Below are 8,015 nucleotides of genomic sequence, written 5' to 3'. Positions count from 1 at the left end.
TTTTGATTTGCATTTCTCTAATGATTAAGGATGGTGAGCATTTTTTCATATATCTATAGGCCGCACGCCTATCTTCTTTGGTGAAATTTCTTTTGAGTGCTCCTTTTTTATCTTAAACTGAGTTTATTAGAGTGTTTTCTTTTTTGTTTTACTTAACCTAGTAAAAGTATCGTCAATTATGCTCATCTTTTCTTAGAATAATTTTTTAGCTTCATTAATTTTCTAAATAGTTCCTTTTTTTTTTTCATTTTTATTTAGTTTTGCTCTTGGTTATTTCTTTTCTTCTGCTGGATTTGGAATTAGTTTGCTCTTTCTTTTCCAGTTCCTTGAGATGATTCATTAGATGATAGATTTGTGATATTTCTGTCTTTTAGATGTGTGAATTTAAGTTTTCATATCAGGATAGCTTTTGCTGTATTGCACAGATGTTGATAGCTTCTGTCTCCATTATCATTTTTTGAAGAATCTTTTGATTTGTATCTTTATCTATTCATTTACCCAACTATCATTTAGCATTAAGGTGTTTAGTTACTATGACTTTGTGCAGAGATGAGTGCTTCTGCTGAAATTAATTTCTTGTTTTATTTCACCATGGTCAGAGAAAATATATGGTATAATTTCTATTTTTTATACTTGTTAAGTACTGATTTGTGGCTTAGCATATGATCAGTCTTAGAGAATGTTCCATCTTATAGAAGATCACATATTCAGTCATTTTGGGACAGAATGTTCTGTAAATATCTGTTAGGTCCATTTCTTCTAGCATTCCCTTTAAGTCCATTATTTCTTTCTTCTTTTTCTGTTCAGAGAATCTGTCCAGTTTTGTCAGTGATGTGTTGAAGTCTGCAGAAATTTTGGTGCTGCTATTTATCAATTTGTTTAGTTTAAGTAAAGTTTGTCTTGGGAGGATGAAAGCTCCTCTGTTGGGTGCATACTTCTTTACGATTATTAAGTTTCTTTTTTAAATTGTTCTCTTCATCAGTATATAGTGACCATTTTGTCCTTTACTTCTGGTGGTTAAATTTCTGTTTTCTGATATTAGAATGGCTACATCAACATTCTTTTGTTTTTTGTTTACATGGAATATTATTTTTCAACCTTTCACTTTGAGTCCCTTTGAGTTCTTGTGCATGAGATGTGCTTCCTGGAGACAGTGGATACTTGGTTTGTATTTTCTTATCTCTTCATTTAGCCTATGTTCTTCAGTGGAGAATTCAGGTCATTCACATGTACTGAAAGTACTGATACATGTGGTGGAGTTTCATTCATTCCATTGTGTAGATATTTATTTATTTATTTACCTTTTAGCCATAGTGATACCTGGGGTCTGACATTTAGCATTTGGGTGATTTTACATTGGTAGGTGTATCTTGTGCTGTTTTGAGTTTAATGCAGGTCTGAGTCCTTCCTGTAGGGTTTGTTTGGTTTTCACAAATTCCCCAGCAATTGTTCATATGAAATAGTTCTCATTTCTCCCTCATACTGAAAACTTAGTTTTTCAGGATTCACTATTTTGGGATGTCCATTATCCTGTTTTAAAAGAATGAGAATGATTCCTTATTCATTCTGGCTTGAAAGGTTTCAGTTGAGAAGTCTATGGTTTGACATATCAGTTTTCCTTTGTGTGTTACCTTCTATTTTCACCTTACTGCTCATAGCATGGCCTCTTTCATGTGTACTTTACCCAGGCAAAAAATTATGTGTTTTGATGATGTCCTCATAACCATGAGTCTCTGATGTGTCTGTCCTTTGTGCTTCTTGTACCAGATTTCCATTAAGCTCAGGGAAATTTTCCTCAATAATTACCTCAAATAACTTACCCAACCCTTCAGTATTTTCTTTTTGACCTCAGGAATGTTTATAATTTTTGTGTATGGCCTCTTTACATAGTCCCACATTTCTTTTAAGCTTTGTTCATTCTTATTATTTCTGTTCTTTTTCTTCCACTGACTTGTCAAGCACAACATTATTATCTTCAAGTTCTGAGATTCTTTCTTCTGCCTAATAGAGTTTGTTTATTCAGTTGTGTTTTGTAATTCCTTAAATGAATTTCTTATTTCCAGAAGATCTGTTTGGTTTTTCTTTAATACTTAGATTTATTTAGAGGAATTTTCATTAATTTCTTTATTGTATTTATGTCTTCTTTGTGTTATGTTTTCATTTTCTCTTTTATTTCCATAAACTTCCTTACTACCCATTTTCAAAATTCTTCTTCTGTCATTATGATGTTTTTATTTAGTTTGGTAAACCTTGATAAGGAGTTATTATTTTCTTTAGAGTGTGAACATTTACTTTGATTTTTTGTATTTTTGGAAATTTTTTGTTGTTTCTTTCCTATGCTATCTCTGAATTGAAAGCTGAGGGTGATAGGACTGGCTCATGTGCCTGTCTCTGAGACCCAGAAGATCAATCCCTGGTCTCAATAATGGTAGGTAATATTTCTAAGTATGGATAACTGCACACTGTTTGCTTGACTTAGAAAACTCTTTGGTGGGCTGTCTACTTGTTGTACCTCTCTTTGGATGATATTTGTGTGAGTTTACTGTCAGGCTGTTCTTTTGTGTTTGTCCTTGACATTCATCCTCTAGGTAGTGCCCTTGAGTGCTCCAATATTTAGGGCAGACACAGTACATCCCAAGTCATTTCTTAATCTCCATCACCACCATGTTGGGAGATAGCAAGGCAGTTTGTGGCCAGTTCACACGTGCTTGAAAGGCTTTAAAAAGCCTAGATCTTACTTTTTCAGCCAATTGGAGATACCGGTTGGTGGTTCAGGGCAAGGTCCCTAATCTGGCAGAACTGTTTGCATAGGAGAGGGCCTAGTGTTTCTGTGCAAAAGCACTAGGATGGGATTTTCACCTCTTATCCAGTAGCAATATTCTTGAGTGGGAAGTGTAGAAGCTTGCCCAAGTGATCACTCATTGTACCACCACACAACTAATAGTGTGCTGTCAAACCAGCCAGGCAGGAGACAGACAGAGCTGCAAGCACCAGTACAGTAAATGTCAATTCATATGGGCCACAATTTTCTCCTGTGGCCAGTGGTGCATGCCCTACTCAATGCCTCCTGAAGCTGCCACTCAGGGCTTCAGAGGGTAATGTCTACTGGGTCCTGGCCTGATTTTCTCTCAGCTGGGATTGGGGTGGGGCTAGGTGCAAGGATTCCAGCTGGAGTCCCAAGCCCAAAGCAGTGTTCAGATGGCAAGCTGAACCAACAAAGAGGGAAGAATCAGGCTCAAGCAGGCCGGAAGCTACTGGTATTCAAACAGAAGACACAGGCTGGACGACCAGAAGGCTATTTCTCTGGCACAAGTTTTCCTTGAATGACTGGATAGTTTTGCAGAGATCTTATCTCTCCATTTCTCACCAAAGCCCTGCTGAAGCAGTTGCCTAGATTCTTTCAGAACAGAGCTCTCTGCACTCTGGGATTACCATGTTCATGGTTTTGTGAACACTAAGGGTGAAGTGCCTGGCTTTAAGCTCCAGGGTATAGTTTAGAAAATCCATGAGTCAGCATGCTGTCTCCCCTGCCTGGAGTAGTCCTGGCATGGTGCACCTGAGAGCTCATAATGGCTTCATCAGTTGTCTAATACTTGCTGCATCTGTTGTCTATTAGTATATTTCTGCACAGACTTCAGGCTGTACCCTGGCTGTGGAAGTGGAAAGTCTGTCAGGGTGGTGGAAGCTGTTCTGAAGCTTAGTCCACATGGTGCCAGCTGGTCACATACAGCATTTCCATAATCTAACTTACCCTGATTCCTTTGTTCTCTGCACATTCTCTGATCTTGTTATATGTATCACCCTGTCACCATCTTTCTCCACAGTGGGTGGAGTGGAATCCTGTGTTGCTTCTCTAGAATTTCACAGTACTGGTTAAGAGATAGGTGATCCACATGAAGGCTGATGTCAGCAATCTTCATTCCACTGTCCTGGAACCATGTGCAGGGAGGGAGCCTCTAGTCTGCCATCTTCTTTTCCTCCACAAATGAAAATAGTTTATAATTAATTAACATCAGTGAATCAAAATGTTTCCTCACACTTTCTTCTTTCTTTCTTTTTATTTCTTTACATACATACTAACTTTATATTATTTTTGCATGTGTCATATTCATTTATTTTTAATTTCAGGTTAATGTGAGGGTATGCATGATTAGTTTACATCATTTGTATTTGTAATGTAAAATCCAAATTGTAGCTGTTTCCTTCACCCAGGAAGTGTACCTTATATCTGTGCATTGTTCATTTTGTGTGGGAATTTGACTATTCCTCTCCCCTGTTTTTGAATTTAATAGAGTTTTTTTCTCTCAAGTGAGTATGTAGTTTTTAATCTACTATTTTCAATTTAGTATTAAGCACATGCAGTTCTTGCTTATTGATTCCTATGATACATTACTTAGGAGTGTGTTCTCCAAATCTGTCCAGAGATTTGGTATCTTCTGTTACAAAAGATACTAAATTTCCATCTGTTATACCACTGAATACTATTACATGATATATGTATGTATGTATGTATATATATATATATACATATATATATATGGCAGTTTATCAATTCATTCATGTGTTAAAGGGCATTTGTATTGTTTCCACTTCTTTGTATTTTTCAGTTGGGCTGCTATAAACATTTGAGTACAAATATGTTTATGATAAAATGACATTTTTTTAAAAAAATTGGTAGATACCTAATAATGAGATTGCAAGATAAAATGGAAAGTTTACTTGTAATTATTCAAGGTCTCTCCATACTTCTTTCTATGCAGGGTGTACTAATAACAGTATTCTCAGATATTTGAAACTGTGGAGAAAATAGACCAATTCCTGGAATCATACTATCACTCAACACTTAACTAGGAAAAAAACAGAATTATTGAACAGACCAATATCAAGCACCAAAATTATAACTCTAAAAAAGCTTGCAAAAAAAAAAAAAGTCTTGGACCAGATGATTTCACACCAGAATTCCACTAAAAATTCAAAGAAGAGCTCACACCTATAATGCAGAACATATTCCAAAACATTGAGAAGAATGGAATCCTCCCCTACTCCTATGATGCAAAAACAAGAAAAGGAGACATCAAAAAATAAAAAATAAAAAAAAAAGAAAGAAAAGAAAGAAAGATAAATACAGGCTAATTTTATTAATGATTATTTTTACAAAATAGTCATCAAAATCTTAGCAAAGAGAATTCAGCTATACATAAAAAAAAAAAAAAAAGAAAAAAAGATAATCCCAACCAATCATGCTTCAGCCCTGGGATGCAAGGCTTGTTGCACATACACAAATCCATCAACATAATACACCAAATAAGCAGAAGTAAAACAAAGGACCTTATGATTCTCTCAATAGATGCGGAAAAATCATTGGACAAAATTTATCTTCCTTTTTTGATAAGAACACTTAAGGGAATTGGCATAGATGGGATATGTTTCAAACTGATAGAAGCCATGTATGACAAACCCACAGTCAACATTGTATTAACTGAAGAAAAACCGAAAGCATTTCCATTTAGAACTGAAGCCAGGTAAGAATGACTACTATCACCATTCTATTCAAAATAGTGCTGGAAGTCCCAGTCAATGCAATCATGCAAGAGAAAGATATCAAGGTATTCAAATAGGGAAGAGGTCATACTTTCACTGTTTGTTGATGATGTCATCTTATACTTAGAAAATCCAAAGTACTCAACCATCAGACTCTTGAACATCATTAAATCATATGGCAATGTCTCAGGATATAAAATCAATGTTCACAAATCAGTAGCCATCATATACACCAACAGCAGGCAAGCTGAAAATCAAATCAATGATATGACACCATTCACAGTAACTTCAAAGAAAATGAAATACTTTGGAATATACTCCAAAATTTATTTATAGTTTATATTTTCTATGGCATCTACATTATGATCCCATAGGAAAGCTGATCTGTTCTGATTCTTTATGTTGCCAGTGATTTTGTTTGTTGCTATCTCCTCATTTCTTGTTCCTTATTCTTTCTTTCCCCTACTTACTTCTCTCTCTCTTCCTTCCCTTTGATCTTCTTTGCTTCTAGACTGAGGTTAAAATGTCCTCTCCATAATGGTGGGTGATATTTGTGAGTGTGAATCAGCCACACCTTGTTTTCTTCAGTTGAAAGATATTTTGAGTGGCTATGTTTTTGTTTGCCCAGTTCTTCTTTGATGTTTGTGTCAGTGATCCAGCTGCTGAGATGTTCTTTTGTTTCTGGGTACACTCTGGTCATCCCGATGGATAGCTTGATTGCTCTAAGCTCTTGAGGATACCTTGTAGCAGCTCCTTGGGGGTTCCTTGATATTCACCATACCTAAAGTGAGAGGAAGGGCAAGAAATTTTGTGGCTAGGTTGTGGAAGTCTTTCTGTCAGTAGGTGGGCACCTGCAGGAAATAACAAGCTACAGTGTTGTTTCTGGGTCCTGAACCTGCTCCAGTCCCTCAGGAGAAGCACTTAAATGCCAAAAGTACTGGATGGGACTCTGGAGCTTCCACATGAATCCTTAATTTCTGCAGCATCTAAAGAAGATGGGCGCATGAAGCTAAGTAGGATTGAGATGGGTCAGTTTGTCCCCAGGCTCCATAAACACTCACCAGTTAGCTGTTGTAGGGCAATGTTAAAGGTCTGCTTCCATTTTCTGGATGAAGTACTGCCAGAGAGAGGTTGAAGTGGCCTCACTTAGCCAGGGAGTCTGTTTATGGTTTCAGGTCCATCCGAAGTTCACAGACTACATGTATAAGCCTTTAGTGAGCCTCACTCTTCTCCCTGCCCTCTGCTTCACAGTCTCTCCACAGCAACCACTGGCAGGCTGGGTCCCAGACAATCCAAGTCCCCCTGCAACTGTGCTATGTGCTGGGAGGCTTCCCACTAAGAATCTCAGCTAAATATGAGAGTGCAGCCCTCCTGTAGGAGAAAAGGTTTATTTTGAGCATATCACCAGGACCCATACCATAATCTCTTCACTGATCTTCCCAACAGGATCCCTCACCACCACAGACCAGTAGGGAGTACATTAATCCCAGACCATGCCAAAAAGAGGGGGAACCCATCCAAAGTTACACACAAGGTGCCTGAGCAAGATTGAGTCCCACCACTTCAGGCATGCCTGGCTCTGATAAAGTCACCAGACATGAAACACCAGGGCAAGCCAGCAAGCAGGAGTTATAGTGTGAGCACACCTTGGTCTGCTGCAGAATCCAGAGAGAAAAGGCCTGAGTCCCACATTCTATGGAAACCTCAGAGCTGTGGCTTAATTGTCTGTCTTGGCAACCACAGGTGGGAAGGAGCAGAAAGGAGTCTGTATGAGAGAATGCTAGCAGTCTGTTCAGGAGGACATCTGCCCTGAATTTCCAGGCCTAAGGGTCACAGATGTCACCTGGGATGCACTGTACCCCTATGGATCCTGAAATCTGGGCTAGAGTTGAGAAATATCTGTGTGTAAATAAGACAAAGCCTGAGGAGTTGAAACCCCCTGGGGAAGACAAAGGAGCATGGTGAGTAGAAACGCAATATGGCACATGCCATCCTGGCTCATGTCTGCAGGAGTGGGAAGTATTTCAGAGGAGCTAGAAGCTTTATGACCTGTCTTCAAATTACTCATAGCTCACGGGTGGCAGCGCACTCTGGCTTATGTGGGCAGAAATTCTCTCCAGTGGCTTGAGAGACCACTAACTGTCAGAGATGTGGGGGATGGAGAAGCAAACTGCTGGGTTGCTGGAATTTCTCTCTGCCTAGTCCTTGATCTCAGAGATTTGAAGAATAAACCCACAGACCACACAAGTAAATGACAAAATAGAGTTTATTGATGGAGATATTGATGGAAAGATTGATAACAAAAGAGGGGGAACAGATCTTTGTCAGTAGAAGTGGGGAATCCAAGTGGGCAACCCCCCTATCTTTTATCAAGGGATTTAAAACTGCTTTTTCTATCCTGTGGTCAAGAGGTTTGGGGAAGTATGTCATAATTAGCTGAAGGCCTGCTGGCCAAAAATAATCCTAAAAGTAGC

Source organism: Otolemur garnettii, unplaced genomic scaffold (assembly GCF_000181295.1).
Source record: "Otolemur garnettii isolate 467f Iridium unplaced genomic scaffold, OtoGar3 scaffold00206, whole genome shotgun sequence".
Classification (NCBI taxonomy): Eukaryota; Metazoa; Chordata; class Mammalia; order Primates; family Galagidae; genus Otolemur; species Otolemur garnettii.
This window is presented reverse-complemented; position numbering follows the sequence as displayed.